The sequence below is a fragment of the Hipposideros armiger genome, unplaced genomic scaffold, assembly GCF_001890085.2.
Source record: "Hipposideros armiger isolate ML-2016 unplaced genomic scaffold, ASM189008v1 scaffold_436, whole genome shotgun sequence".
Lineage (NCBI taxonomy): Eukaryota > Metazoa > Chordata > Mammalia > Chiroptera > Hipposideridae > Hipposideros > Hipposideros armiger.
Genome location: NW_017731786.1, coordinates 625,825 through 641,794, shown reverse-complemented (window position 1 = coordinate 641,794; position 15,970 = coordinate 625,825).

The window sequence follows — 15,970 nt, the reverse complement described above, 5'->3', positions numbered from 1 at the left end:
TGGGTGGGTGGATGGATGGATGGATGGGCAGATGGATGAATGGATGGATGGATGGATGCATGCATGCATGCATGTAAACATACATACATATATACCTGGTGGGTGTATGCCTAGAAGTGGAAGTGTTGGGCCACACAGTATGCTAGTGCTCTGGAATACCAAACTCTTTCTCAAAACAATTCTACCACTTTACATTCCCATCAGCAGAGTATGGGAGTTTGGTTGGTATCGTCATTGCTAGTTAGCCATTCTGCTTGGTGTGCAGTGGTATCTCCTTATAGCTCAATTGGCATTTTTCTGATGATTACTTATGCTGGACACCTTTCTCATTCAATGAATCACATGACATTAATGTCCTCTTACACTACACACGCGTAGCTATGCTCTATCTTGTCCTTCTCTCCCTTTCTTTCATGGGTAACCTCTTTTCTCCCAGACAGAAGACAAGCATCTTTAGAAAAGAGGCTGCGATTTATGCTCTGTTTCCACCATTGCAGCTGCTGGGCAAAAAAACTTTTGGCAACTGCTTTAAAAACCACAATTTTGGGAAAACCTGATTTGGGGTTATTCTTGAATGTGTTTTCTGAAAGTCCACAGTTACCCTGCATCAACATGCGAATAAACTCAAGAGGAAGGAGCCTGCAAAAAGGAGTAAAATCTATAGAGGATGAGAGGCAGGAAATGCTGTTTCTTGGCTGTTCTCTGGAGGAGATGAGCATTTTCTCCAGAGGCTGGTGGATGGGCGGGTCCACTGGGCAGCGAAGGGTGTGAAACCCCAGAGCACTCATCTCCTCAAGGTTCCCAGACCCAAGGAGAGAAGGCAACCCGTTAGAAGGATGAAAACAGAAACAGATTTTCTGTATCACACACTCTGGGTACTGCCCCTCAACATGGGACCACTTAGCAGGAAACATTTCCCAGGATTTTAGGCCATCGTTTCATTTCCTGCTTAAAGCACAAAAATGTTCAGTTCATTCACCAGTTCCCCAGGCAGATGCTGGAACCCCCAGTGGGTCCGTGTCATCCTATAAATTAAAAGTTTCAGGGCCGTGCAGATTCTAAGTTTAGGGACAAAGTTAGAAACTCTTCCACCTGGTATAAGCTGTTAAGGAGTCGCAGTGGTCACTCATCTGACTGTCCCATGTCTATGGAGACCTGCTGAGCAAGTTTATTCTCAGGATGTCTAGCAATAATCATCATTAGGGACCAATACTCTAGTTCCTTATGTATTTTCTAAAGCAGAGGTTGGCAAATAATGCCTATTTTTGTAAAAAAAAATTACTGGAAAACAGCCCCCACCATTAGTTTACATGGGCTGCGTCCCCACTACCCAGGCAGAGTTGAGTAGCTGTAATGGAGTGTATGGCCCCCAGGGCCTAAGATATTTACTATCTGGCCTTTCAGAGAAAAAGTACAGCAACCTCTATTCTCGACGGTAAATGCACGCTTGGCAGTCCCATGTCATGTGTCCAAGCACATTCAATAATATCGACATCAAAAATAATGATGATAATAACAACACATAGCAACCACTCTTTATTGAGCATTTACTATGTCCCAAGTGGTGTACTAAGAATGTTACATATGTTATGCCATGTAATCACCAAAATTTTAAGGAGGGGATATTCTATTCCTATTATACAGATAAGGAAACTGAGGCCCAAAGAGGTTTTGTCTTGCAAAAGGTCCCACAGCTCACTGGTGGCAGAGCTGGGTCTGTGATGTCCATACAGCCCACACAGCACTGCCTACAGACATGGAGGTCACATGCCCTCTGTGGACACACGCTCTGCAGACACACAGGGCTATGAATACAGAGACCAAAAAGTCACAGAAGCATGAAACTGCCATTGTGGGGGCAGGACAGGACCCTTTTGAGGTCCGAGTGACAGCGTATCTCCTGCTCCTAGCCCAGATCACGGTGCAGAATTCACTCCTGACCTCAGAGGCCTGCTCGCGGCACCCACAGAGGCCACTCCATGCTCTGGAGTGGGGCTCCCGAGGCCCGTGGGTGCCTCAGCGAGGCTACCTGCCTCTTGTTTGTGTCAATCATGTTCGAAGATTTGTGCAACAGTGATTTACAGGAGAAGCTGGTGACGGCGGGAGGAAGGGTGGGGTGGGCACCTGGCGAGAGCAAAGTCCCTTCTCTGTGGTCCCAAGCAATTCAGTTCCAGCTGCCAATGTGCACAGCTGGCTCGGCAACACAAAAGTCCTGTGGTGAACGGACCCAGGTAGCAGCTGCCAGCAGGCAGCGACCCTCAGGCACACTGCCCTTTGGAGTCTGAACCTGGATCCCATGGCGGGTATCTGAGCCTTTTTTCTAACATCACTCATTATTCTCCCTGTGCCCAGTACCTGACCCCCGCCCCACCCCCTTCTATTCTGAGTGATGTCTGCCTTCCTTGAGTAGCGACTCCCAGGGCCTCACTGAGCTGCTCATCCTGCACCCAACTCCACTCGTGAGAAACAGTCAGGTGACTTTTCAGGCATGGACACCACGTCCTGCCAGGTCACTGGGGAGGGAGGGGTCCAGCTGGGGACAGGGGTAAGCCCAGGGCCTTCAGAAAAAATCCAGGGCTTCTGACAGGCAAAGCTTGTCCCCCAGCTGCAGCCCAGGCACAGCCCCCTCAGGTGTGGCAGCTCTCGACCTCTGAAGCCAAAGGAAGTGGGTTCTGGTCCTGAGGACACGTCACTGACCTTGGAGTAAGGGCCCCTGACTTTACCTGATAAAGCTCATTTACACCACCGTCCAGATGGAGTGTGCGCCTCCCCTTCCTGTCCCCCCCCCGCCTCCCTCTGCCCCCCACCAGCCACCCCTCTCCCCTCCTAAGGCCCAGCGCCTCTGGGACTCACCTTCACGGCCACCAGCATCTTGTCCTTGGTGGGGCTGAGGTTGTAGCACTCGGCCAGGAAGACCTTCCCGAAGGCTCCCTCGCCCAGCTCTCGCTTGAGCACGATGTCCCTCCTCTTAATGTGCTGTACGTCTGTGGGAGGGGACAGAGAGGTCAGCCAGGTTGGTCTCGTCCTCATTAGAGGCACAGGGGACAGGGGAGCACAGGGGTCTCGAGCAGTGAGCTCTGCTTCTGAGCCCGGGGCAGGAGAAGCAAACTCCAGCACCCCAACTTGGCCATGAAACCAGGCCAAGTCGCATTGCTGTGGGTCGAGTGTCTGACCCCGAATCCAATCTCAGCTCGGCCCGACTAGCCTCCGACCTCATTAATAAACCGCAGTTGGGGAGAAGTCAACACTAGTTCATGTACAGGTCCTGGTCTGATTAGCTGTGGCTGCTGGAGAGGGAACACGGCAGTCTCAGCAGTTACTGTGCTGATTCGGACTCGGGGGCCTGCGGATCCATAGTCCTCACAAACTCTCAGGTGACGTGCTCTTGGCCCCAAAAAGGCGCCATGAACACTGAGGTCTCCAGGGTAGCCAAGAATCGGGATCGAACCCTGGCTCCACCTTCTTGCTAGCTTTTTGAGCTTGGGAAAGTAATTTCACCCGAGAGCCTCAGTCTCCTCATCAGTAAAATAGGACGCACACCAATACCTTATTCGCTGAGTTCCTGTGACTTCAGTGAATTCAGATAATCTATATGAAGAATTTGGCTGAGTGCCTGGGACAGATACACACACAGACACAGACACACACAGACACACACACACAGACAGACAGACAGACAGACACACACACACACACACACACACACACATTGGCTCTGTTGTAACGGCTGTAACAATCCTAGCACAGCATCAGCATTGTGACAAGAGACTATTAAGCAGTAGCTAAAATTATCTGGGGTAAGCCTGTCCCTGACAAATCCTTCCTCTCTGAGAGAAAGACCAAGGAGATCATGAAAGCAAAGTCCAAGAAGAGGCCGCCCAGAGCCAGGGTCTGTGCTCAGGGAAGGGTCGCTACTGCCTCGGCTAATTTAGTGACCCAATTAAAGTCTGTCTGCCAGGAGGAAGCAGAGATGTGGCCTCAGCCCTCCCACCTGTTTGGAAAGAATGTTAGGCAGGAATTGTACAAGAAGTGGGCTGGTGAGGGAATGAGTGAGCCGGCGATGACCCACCAACCTTTCCACTAATTGTTCACCAGGCAGGAGCCCATGAAAGACCTGTATTGCCATGAGAAAGAGCCTTGCAGAGCCGGGGAAGAGGACAGTCTCAAATGACCTTGCCAAAAAAACGAAAGCTGAGGATGGAGGACCACGGCAGAATGTCCCCATGAGCGGCAAGGAGACGTGTGACCAGGACTGGGGGTGTGGCTGCCAGGCTCTGGTTAGAGTTTTGGTTGGCTTGGAGATTCCTTTCAGAATATACTGTGCAATTTTTTTTTTTTCTATCAGAGCTCTTGGTATCCCCGCCATGGCCCAGATGATGTGCGGGCGGGGAGCTGGCGGAAGAGCATTTACAGCTCTGCCACAAGACAGGCCTGCAGGCTCCCAGCTGCTGGTGGCTGCCTACTGCGGGCCATGGAGCCACCAGGCGGCCGCCACACACCACAGGGCTCTGCCTGTCTCCACAACGAGGGAATTAAAAATCGGTTCCCTTCTTCACACCCTGTTGCCATTTCCCAGCCTCTGAGGAGTGCTATTTATTCGCCTGGAAGGGGAAGGCTAGATTTTTTTCCCACTGAGAGAAGACGGGAGGTCAGGACCTCTCCCAGGAAGCCATCTGCTCGTGGCCGTATAGTCATTCCCAGGTGGCTGCTGAGGGCGCACAGGTTCCTGCAAGGCGAGCAGCCTGGCACCGCCTCGGGGTGGGAATGGGGCTGGTGATGGTGGCTTTGCTGGGCCGAGCCCATGCCTCTGCCTGTGCGGGAATAGGTAAGGAGTGGGACTCAGTTCAGCATGCACTCCGGGCGGCACACCTCACAGGACACCTTGGTCTGTTTCCTCGTCTGCAAAATGGGTGGGGGTGGGAGGGCGACGCAAGCTCTGCTTACCTGCTGCATAAGCTATTGTCTGTAAAGGTCTGGAAACCTTGAGGTGCTCTGAAATGCAGTGGGGTTTGGCGTTTTCATCATTTGTATCATTTTACAAGGAGGGGAAACAATGGCTAAGCCAGGAGTCCCAGCTGGTGGCCGAGATGGGACTAGAGCATCAAGAAATGCCCAATAGCCAACCACTTGGGGATGAGCCCCCTGGGGCCCCAGACCTCATCCCAACACCAGCCCCCCATCGGCACTGCAATAGACAGTGGTTTGCAGACTCAAGCTGCACATCAAAATCACCTAGAGGGCTTTTGAAGACAGCTCTCTGGGCCCTGCACCCAGCGGTTGTCATGCGGGAGGCCCAGGCCTGGGCCTGAGAATGTTTCTTTCTGACAAGTTCCCCAGTGATGTGGTTACTGCTGGCCCAGGCACCCCACCATGAGAACCACTGGAAGAGGATGACATTGGTGGGGCGAGGAGTTAGCCAGCTGATGACAGACATGCACCTTTACAGCATGGCCTGAACAAGTCCCACGTCCAGTCCACACCTGCGGTGGAGCAGGAGGGGGCCTGCAGTCCTGGACTTACCTCCAGGCTCCTCCTCCCCTGCCGAGCTGTGTGGCCTCTGCTGAGAGAAGCCCTCCCAGAGGCCCCTCTACTCATGCACACAACAGAAATCATGCCTCTCTTGCCTTCTTATGTTCTGGACACGTCTCTACAAAGGCGTCCCTGGGTCCCTAAGTCCAACTCCAGCCTGGGTGATCTCACCGCCTGCTCTCCCTGCCCCTCAGGGAGTCTTACTCTCAGCCACACTGAGCGCAGAACGAGAACGGAGCAGCTCTACTGAGGGTGGGGCTCTGCTTTTCAGCTGCTGGGCCCGGGCCACGTCTTAGAACCCTCCACTCCTCTCCCTCCCTCAGCAGCAAGAATCTCGGCCCCTGAAAGACGCACACAAGTCGAGAGGCAGCGGCAGCAGCGTCCAGGGGCCGTTTCTCCCCCCTCCCCCCAGCTCCCAGGAGCTGAAAGCACTGCAGGAGCGGGGAGCTTGAATGTAGCAGGGGGCAGGCGACCACGTTACTAGAAGCTCGTCTGCTCTCTGCAGGCACGAAGCAGACATCTCCCATGGACCCAAATGCCTTCCCAATGGATCTTTTTCAGAGATGTGAAAACACCCCGCAGGTCCAACTAAAACAGCCTGGGCTCACTCCAGTTGTGTGCAGGGAGAAGCTCCCGGCGGGTAATGCTGAGCTTGGTCCACACGTGGGGTGGTGCCATCTGGGGAGGGCGGCAGAAGCAATGCAAAGTGAACAGACTCCATTCTGCCAGAAGTCCTCCCCAGGAGATAGGACGCGGGGATAGGATGCTCCGCGAGGTAACCGGGAGCCACGGCAGGGAGAGGCTGGATGTGGGCCAAATACATGAGGCAAATGACGTCCATGTGGACGGCCTCGTGTATTAACAGGACTCTAGCCTCCAGATCACCATTTGAGCAGCTGCTTTCCCTGGAGAAGCAGGAAGAAGCTGGGTGAAGGGAACTCGTTCGTGCCCAATCCTACTATTCGTTCAGCACTGGATTCTCATGACAACCCTGAGAGATGCGTGCTATTATTGTACCCCTTTCTCACATAAGAAAATGGAGGCAGCGGTAACTTTCCAAAGTTCCCATAGCTATGACATGGCCAAGGAAGGACTCAGTCATCTTTGTATGCCTCCCAAGCCTGAGTTCCTTCTATTACAGGGGGCTGACTGTCTGGTGTCTTTCCTACCTGGTGGCCCCCAAGACGATGGGGTCCACAGCAGCTCAACCCTCCATCTTCCCCCCTTCTTGTGCTGCCAACCAGTTGCTCTCACCCTGCTCATCGTGGGGCTCCAGCATCTTCCCAGGGGTACGGATGGGAGGCCCCCCTTCCCAGAGGCCTGAGGAGGCCTGTGTGTGTGTGTGTGTGTGTGTGGATGGGGCGAGAGTGTGGGAGGAAACGGCTCTGCTCAGGCCCCGGGGAGAGGCTGGAGCGAGTGGTTTCCATTCCTGACGTCCAAGCATCTATTTGGGGCTCTTTCTGTGTTTATTTTTAGCTCGCAAAGGGCTGTTCAGAGCTGCGTCTGGTGAAGCTATCTGACCCGCACGCCAAAAAGTGATGGATTTTCCTAGGAGGAGAGGGCATCCATCTCCTTTTACTGCCTGGCCGGCTGGCCCAGCAGAATCCGAGACTCTGGGACACTGGCAGGGGGAGAGGGGAGAAGGGGCGACAGAACCCCAGGCATGAAAAGGCCTCCAATCTCCAGCCAAAAGGGGCTGCTGGAGAGAGCGAGGGGCCGGGAGCCAGCGGGGTTTCTGGGAGATGGGAAGAGTTCCTGGCACCCTTTGGCCTGGCTTTTCCCGAACTACTGATTTCGCGACAGCCCGCGATGGGGCTCCACCAGAGGACGCCACGGAGGAGCTTCTCGTCCCCATCGGACAACTGGTTCATCGGGCGAAAACAGAGTGATAATTTCCGTGTTTCAGTTACTGCTCCACAAACTGTTCTCTGTACCGAGGGCCAAAGTCATTATTCTTTACGTGTGGGATTCGCTTCTGGGAGGTCTTCCAGGCCTGGAGCAAGCTTGACCTGGGGCAGAAGCACTGATCCCAAGTGTCACCAGCCACCTCTGTACGAAGGCCGCAGAGCCCAGAGAGGTCGGCAGGCAGGCAGGCTCTGGTCGCCCCCTTGTCCTGCCTCCATTCACCTGGGAGGCAGAGGCGGTTTCCTGCAGCACCTTGTGTGACCTGCAGACGTACCCGCAGACACGGGTGACCACTGTCAGCCTCACTTCTTGGGAAATGGCGGTGTGAGGGGAATTAATTACTCAGCCCTGCTGAACAGGGTTGAAGCGGAGGCACAAAACCCACACAAGATGGTGCTGCTGACAGAGTGAGGACTTGGGAAAACAGACACGTCTGTATTTGAATCTTGACCCTGACTGTACCCGGTTCTCCCCCAGGCTCTGGTTCCTTGTCTGTAGGATGGCAACACATACATCTAGTTGGCAGAGGTGTTAAAGGACCCATTTAAAATTTTTGGATCACAGAGGTACCAGGAAGTATCTGAAACATAATGGACATTTCACAAAAGTCGGTTTCCTTCCTTTCGGCAAGATTTTCATTTTAACTAAGAGCTCAATCTACCTGTGAACAAAATAGAGGCTCAGAAAGAAACTTGGAGAAGGATGGTGATAGTCTCCGGAAATAAAATAGCCTGAGGTTGCGCACAGGGGAGCCAGCACTGACTCGGGGGGTCGTCCACAGTCTGCCCAAGCCTGCCACTGAGACGTCCAACCGCCTCCTGCTTCAGAGTTCACAACAGGTTTTGGGAGGACGTTGGTCAGACAACGGAATAAAAACATCAGAGGCAGAGACAGCCACCTACTAAAGATTGCTATTGATCAGTAGAGAAAAGCCAGATTTCCCAGGGTTGGTGGCTATAAATAATGGTGAACGTGACTCTGCTGTATGTCAGGCAGCAAAGCCAGTCCCCCAAAGCCAGCGTGCACCCTCGTCAGACCCAGAATGCCTTCACGGAAGTCTGTCAGCCACCTCGGTGCTCGGGTTGACCACTGTCCTGGAGGCCATCCATGAGGACAGCGCTGAGATTGTCCTGCCTTCCCTGAAGGCTGTCACCTACGGGACTCAAAAACAGGCCCTCGCCCCCAACACCCATAAGGGCTGGCTGGCTGCTCTCTTAGCTGACCGCAATGGGTTCTCTCACCCACCCTGCCTTCCCCTCTTCCGTGACCCACTGTTATCACCTGATCTGCTGAGACCTCTCAGATCTTCCCCCCATCAGCTCTATCTCACTCTGTGTTTGTCCCTTTTACCTTATCATCATCCGCTGGTAACCTTTATTAGTAATAAAAATCACTGCCACTGAGTGAGCCCTTACCCAGAGCCAGGCACTGTGCTAAGCTCTCCACATGAATCGCCCCATTCATCTTCACGACTCCCTTAAATACTGTGTTGCTATCCCAGTGTTACAGATGCGGAAGGTGAAGTTCAAAGTGATGAAGTAGTTTGCCCAAGGTCCCCCAGATGCCAGACGTGGTCTGCTGACTCTGAATTCTAGCATGAGCAGACGATGTCACCCTACCATCCTTGGGTCACGACAGCCCCCTCACAGCTATGACTCCTACCCCAGAGAGAGGCGCCGCTTTCTGAACTGGCGGCAGGACTTACTTGGTGGGGACCAGACACATCCCCAAAGGACAAGGAGAGAGTCATTTCCAATGAAACTTCCTTCCACCCTTGGTCATCACCACTTGAGCTCAACAAGAGCAGTGAGGATGGCTTCTGGGGATGGCGATGGCACCAGAAGGCAGAAATCCAAGACCCCATCCCCCACAGAAGCAAAGAGGGTCTGGACAGCCTCAAGGGGCTCTCGCATTACAAGGTGAGTCCTGACAGGGACTGTGTGCACAGAGAGGAGGGAGATTCCTGGCAGGAACCGGGGAAAGAGGGAATGGGGAGAGAGGAAAGGAGGCCCTCTAAGAAGTGTATGTTTTCTTTGCACTAGCCAGACCCTCGGATCGCAGGCTGCCAAAAATGCTCAGAAGAAAACATTAATTCAATACCACACAATTAATTACACATGAAATGGAATGTCTTTAAGTGGAAAAGAATAACATTCTCGAGCTCCGACTGTGGGGTTTTGAAGTGGCAGGAGGGAGATAGAAGGCCAGCTCTGAATCTTTGAGAGGGGAGGAGACGGCCGCCGAGAGGCCGGGAGCCCTGCCCTTGCTCATGGTAGAGATTTCTGCCCGCCTTCACCCCCTCCTCACTGGTGGCACCTGGCCTCAATCACAGCAGGGAAAGTAGAACTCATCTCCCAGTCAATATTGCATAAGAGCATGACCAGGTAAGTGTATATCCCCCGGACAGCTACAGACCCTCTGCAGTGGCCTGCAGCCAAACCACCAGTTCCCCTCCCAGCACCAGACAGCAGAGCCCAGCTAAACTATCCCAGTAACCGCTCCTGCAAAGCAAGCCCTGAATGATTTACAGGCTAGAAAAACAAGAGGACCTCCTGGGTTGATGTCAAGGATTTCCTAAAAGAAGGCATTTCAAAGGCTGCCAAGCCAACAGAAGAACGCCACAGAACTTTTCTTGGAGGTCTAGAGTTTAGTATCTGTCCCCAGTTACTAGCCAAATGGGGGTGACAATGACAAGAAAAAGGATTCTAGCACTGCCTGTCACTGTCACAGTCTTGGGGCAGAGCTGACTTGGGGTTGTCTAAAAGCCTGATATTTCTGCTGCCCAGCTCATGTGTCCTCCCACGACTGGACTGCCCCCCCACACCCCATTATTGTCAGTCTGATGGCTCTAGAGCAGCGGTTCTCAACCTTCTTAATGCTGCGACCCCTTAATACAGTTCCTCATGTTGTGGTGACCCCCAACCATAAAATTATTTTCATTGCTACTCTATAACTGTAATTTTGCTACTGTTATGAATCATAATGTAAATATCTTTTTGTTTTCCAATAGTCTTAGGCGACCCCTGTGAAAGGGTCTTTCGACCCCCAAAGGGGTCGCGACCCACAGGTTGAGAACCGCTGCTCTAGAGGGTGCTGGCAGCTGCAAGTCAAACACCAGTGCCGTGTGTTTCTGAGTTTGTACACTGGACTTACCACCGGGCAAGGCACACAGCAGGTCCTCACTAAATATTTGATGAATGAATGAATTAAAACTCCCTCCGAAGCACTGCTAGAAGGCTTGAGCAGGGAGAGCCCTCCAAAGACGGAGGAAGAGGGAAGCTGAGGGAGCCGTAAAAAGAAGGGAAAGATGAGAGAGAACGGGAGAGCGTCCAGGAAGCTCCAAAGAGCAGCCTTATTTATGTCCTGGCTGCAAGACTGGCCCCCAGGAACCAGGATCACATTGAACCAGGACAGCTCGGAGACCCACATCCTGACCCTCGGTCTCCGGCACTCAGATTTCTAAACAGAGTGCTTCTGTGGTATGCGCCTGACAAAGCTCAGCGAACACCGGGTACGTGTGCACCCTGAGGCTAGAGGTGGCGGTCAAGGACACAGACACCGTGTTCCCGCCACCACGGTGAGTGAATAAATAGGACGCCCTGCTGTTTCTGGAGGCAGCAAAGAAAGAGGCTCAGCAGAGGACTGTCTGTTCCGGGGCGATTTCCAGCTCACGTTTTCTCACACAAGAAGTTGAGAGAAGGAGGCTGAGGCTCAGATGTGTGCCTGCCCCCAGGTGCTACCTCTCAGAGCTCCACCCGTGAGCAGAGAGGCCTTTCCTGATGCCGCGTGGGGCCCGACGCTGATCTCCCTCAGAGAGCCTGCCCTTCCGTACCCGCTTGTTCGTCTCCATGTCGCACCGGCCCTTCCCATGGTGGGAGGACCTCTCTGGCTCTCATTAAGCGCTGGCTGCCTGAGCCAAGAGTAAAGAGCAAAAGAGTCCCTGAGGAGAGCATCTGGGACCGAGAAGTTAGGTGCTGAAGGATGAAGTTCAGGCTCCAACTGGGAATCCGTCCCTCTAACAACTTGCCCTCTCCCCTTCCTCCGCCTCCTCCGGCCTGGCTGTTTCCCGTCCAACTCGATGGTGACAAACTCTCACTCAAAATGCCCATACAAGGGGACCCTGCTGTGACCCAGTCTCCCCAGAGGGCCTTCTCCTCCTGCAGCTGCCCGGGGATGCTGCCTTGGCCTCTCCTCCCTGGCATCTAACTGTCCCCCAAGTCCGTCTGGTGACATCATGGTTTCTCACCAGCAAAACACAGAGCTTGATATGTTTGAGGTTGTTCCTTCCAGCTCCGGAGCTTCGGGCCGAGACAGAGTGCAGGGCACCATGGAGCCACAAGGCTGCGGCTTCACACAGGAAGTCATGTGGTCAGAAAGCAGAAATGCGCAGGGGAACCACACGGTGACCCAGCAGAGGGCCGAGCAAAGGACCGTGGCCACCCCTTCATGGGACATGCCATCGGCCTTGACCAGCTACCTTAGATCCAACAGCAAACTGAGTCCTTTCTTTCAGGCAGGAGGAGGAAGAACGGGCCGTATGAAACAACATATCCAAGTTGTGCAGAAACAAGGTAAAAGAAGAAGGCAGCAGACGGGGGCCTTGGTGTCCATAAATGCCAATGTCAGAACAAGGGGAGTGGGGAGCCCTGGGGACAAGTCACACTCAGTGAGTGGCACACCTTAGGAGACAGCGTCGGACGATTGACTAAAACAGTCTTAAGACTTGATGTTTTCAGGAACGAAATCAACCAAAGGCCCATCTCACTGAATTGTTATGAGGGGTCAGTGAGATGACGAGGGTACAGTGATGCGTTTGACTGAAGCACGTGAAGTTGGTTCATAAAGGGACATGCCGGTCTTCCATCTGGGGTGCCCTTCTCCCACTCCCCTGGGAGAAATGAAGCCATGACCCAAGGTCAGCTCCAAGCCCATGGTCTCCATAAGATCGTCTCCCACTCTTTAATAAGATCTTTCTCTCTCCTCAGGAGGTCTCTTCCTAAGGCAAACACTGGGGCCACTTCTGCTGCTCCCCCTGCAGAAACTCAACTCACCCCCATGGAGCTCAGAGAAAACAAGCCCTACGCCTCCTTGCTACCTCGCAGAACAGAACGAGTGGCACTAGAAAAAGCCAGCATTCGATTCTTACATCACACACGTGAGGTACCTGGAGGCACAGGGTTCGGGCTTCCTGTGGGAACAGGCCCGGCCCTCACATCTCCCACATGTACCAGCTGCCAGAGGTTGCTGCTGTCTCATGGCCTGAAGAAGTCTGTTCAATGTCATTCTTTTCCCCAGCGATGAACTTAGTGAAGAGTTTCGCTAGACACAAAGAACCCCAGGAAGTGAACGAGCAACCTAGTGAGGCCGTGGGACCCCATCTTACAGCCCGGGGAGGCCTTTCTTTGGGAGGTTCCACGTTAGTTCTGCCCATGGCAGGAGGCTGTGGCTCCGGAGGTTAGGGAAGGCCGGATTCCGAGTCCAGGGGGTTTAGAAACCAGTGTCCCCGGGAGGATCTTTCTTCAAGAAAGACTCCTATTTCCTCTTTGTGCAGAGCTTACACTGGGACCTCACTGGGACCCTGTAGGATACACTTATGCTCTCCTTGAAAGGGCTTTTGCCCTGGGGACACAGGAAGGCCTCTCTCAGGCTGCTCTATCCCTATGAGTGGAGCTTCCGGTCTTCCCCCAGCTGCAGAGGGGTGGCAGCGATAACCTCAGCTGCTAATCCCCACATCCGCTCCCTGCCCCGGGGCCCGCAGCCCCCTCGCTCCTCCCAGCTCGGCTCATCTCAGCTCCCATGAGCTTCCCCTTCAGCCCCTCCACGACATGCTCTGCTGCAGGCTCGCGGGGTGCCCAGCTCTTATTCCCAGCCAGGCGCCCTGCACCTGACCTCAGCGTTGGCACACCCCTTCTACCAGACTCTGTGGGAGGCCCCTGAAGCTCCCCGCCGCCCATGGCGAGGAGGTGGGGTCCCAGGGAGTCCACACTGGGCCTCTTCCAAGAGGGATGTTCCCATTTCCAGCTCCCACTCCCGGAGCTAAGCATCTGCCAGGCCTCCCCCTGACCCCCTCTCTAAGCCTCTGCTCTGGTCCTCACTTTCTTCAGCTCTGTATCTGCTGGGGTTCAAGGTCAGAGGCCCAGGCCTGTGGGTCCCGGCCACGCCAGCCCTGGGCGTGGGCAGCCTGAGCTTGGCGCAGACAGCAGGTCCGTTCCGCACGGCCTCCGTGATCCCGGATTCCAGCCTCCCCTGTGGAAGCCCACGCGCTCTGCCAGGTGTTTCCCCACCACATCCTCTGAGCTGACTTCCAAGAGTTCCCCCACACCAGATGTTCAACGCGCTGGCCGGTGGTTTTCTGGCCCGTCTCCTGAGCCTCCCCCTACCCTACAATTCTACAAAAAAACACAAAGGAAAAGTCAAAACTGGTGGAATTCTGGGTGCCCCCACCTGACCCCCAGCAGCCCTCCACGGGCTTGACTAGCTGAGATTAGGCCTATTCAAGTTCACCAAGTTCCAAGTTCACTGTCCCTTGGGCACCAATTCAAGTCATCAGCAAACACGTCTATGGTACTTTAGATAAGATCACTCTTTCTAGGTCTCCTGGTGCCAAAAGAAACAGAGCCACATAGAAGTCTGGCTTCGAACAACATCACTTTTTTCTTACCAGTCCTTAGCAGGATCCCAGACGTTGGGGGCCAAGTGTCTATCAAGACTGTCCGTGGACAATCAGGAGAGCAGAGAAGACCTCACTGAACATCACTAGTTGTGTTGGAGACACAACCTGTGTTGGAGACAAGTGGTCACCTCTCCTTGTTCGGGCTGGATACCCTTGGGTGGCTCCCAAAACAGCAAGATGGGGCCTATGAGGCATCAGCCTCTGGAGTCCACAGGCAACATACTCAGGAGCCCCACAAGAAACCGCGCTCTTATCCCCGATAGGTAGACTCCAACTCACCCTTCCCACTGGCCTTGGGACCCCTACCCTCTAATTTTTCTAAAGAGATTATTGCTTGATGTGGGGACATCTATACACACTCTGTCTCCTGTGACCACCTTCACCGGAGACCACTGCGATCTCTCCCTCCTGGCTCTCTTCCACCTGCTCTCTGAGATGAGCTCTTTCTCACCTCCCTGCCCACCTGCATGTGGGTCATTGGCCTTCATCACTGGCCTGAGCTTTACTGCTTTCTGCAGCTGTTCTGCTCCTGTCCGACCTTTCCCGTGTGTGTGTGCTCTTTTTTCTCTGAAGCAGATCTTCATTGCAGGTTCCCCAGGAAAACAGGGGGCTCCTTACACGTCAGTGGTGCAGGCTCACAGGCCTGGGCTGCCATCCGTCTCCTGCCAGCTCTCTGAGAGGCCAGAATTCTGAGCACAGCTACCTTTGCAGAGGCCTGTCTAGCCCCACAGATCATAGCCAAGGACACTCCGTGACATGACATTCCCCACACCAGCTCTTTTACCCTATAAATGGGCCCTTTTTTTCTGTGTCTCTTCTCTGGAAACTTACCCATGTCCCCATTTTCAGCCCAAAAAGTACAGAGGCTGATCGACCAGGCAGCTATGCCCCGCCCCGCTCCTGCAAAAGTGTCTTGTGTCAATGACATGTGGATGTCACCCTGTGTAACTTTTCCATATTTGTGATCTATTGAACCAAGCATACCCATACTCATATGTAATTCTCCAGATGCTCGAGGTCACAATTTCGGCAGAATGGTTTAGGAAATCTAAGCTATAAAATCAGGAAGGAATTAAATATTTGGATTGAAGACCCCCAAAAAAAAAAAAAAGCTATCTGCAACAGAGCAAAGCCACTTGATAAAAGTCTCACTGAAATAAAGAGACCCTGCCCCCGCTCCCCCCCGAGCCACACACACACGTTTCTCACAGCCCAGAGTCCGGAGAGTGGAATTTGATGGCCAATGTGCATCATTCCTAATGTAACATGTGTGAAAAGCCATGCTGTGCTCTTTACCTGGTGTGCTGTCTCTTCTTGTAGTTTACTGGATGTCAGAAATAAACAGATTAATAAATAAAACCACTGATAAATATATTCATAAGTTTCCTGCCTGGCACAGTGATCTCAAGGGATCAGACTTTTTTTTTTTTTTTTTTATAAGTCCTTTCATTCCTCGTGTGCCATACGAGGTTTCTTGGGCCATAGGTTTCCCAGGAGTGTGGGAGGGACAAGTAGGAACCTCAAGACTGCAGTTCCTGGTCCTGTGGGGGTGGGGAAGGCATGGGATGGGGAGGCACTTCTTATGCCACGGAGATAAAAAGACCCAGCACTGGCATTAGACATGCCCAGCTCTGCTACTGACTAGCTGTGTGCCACTGGGCATCTTACTTAAGCTCTCTGAGATGCCGTTTGTTCTGATCAGTGTGACCCACCTCAGATGTGTGAAAGCAAATGAGATAATATCAGTCTCTAAATCTCTCAGCACAGAGCCAGGTACGCAGTGAGCGCTAAGACTAAGGTTCATGTCCTTACTGTCTCCTTTTCCGACCTGCCCGGCTTCAGCCAAACCCGCCCAACACGACT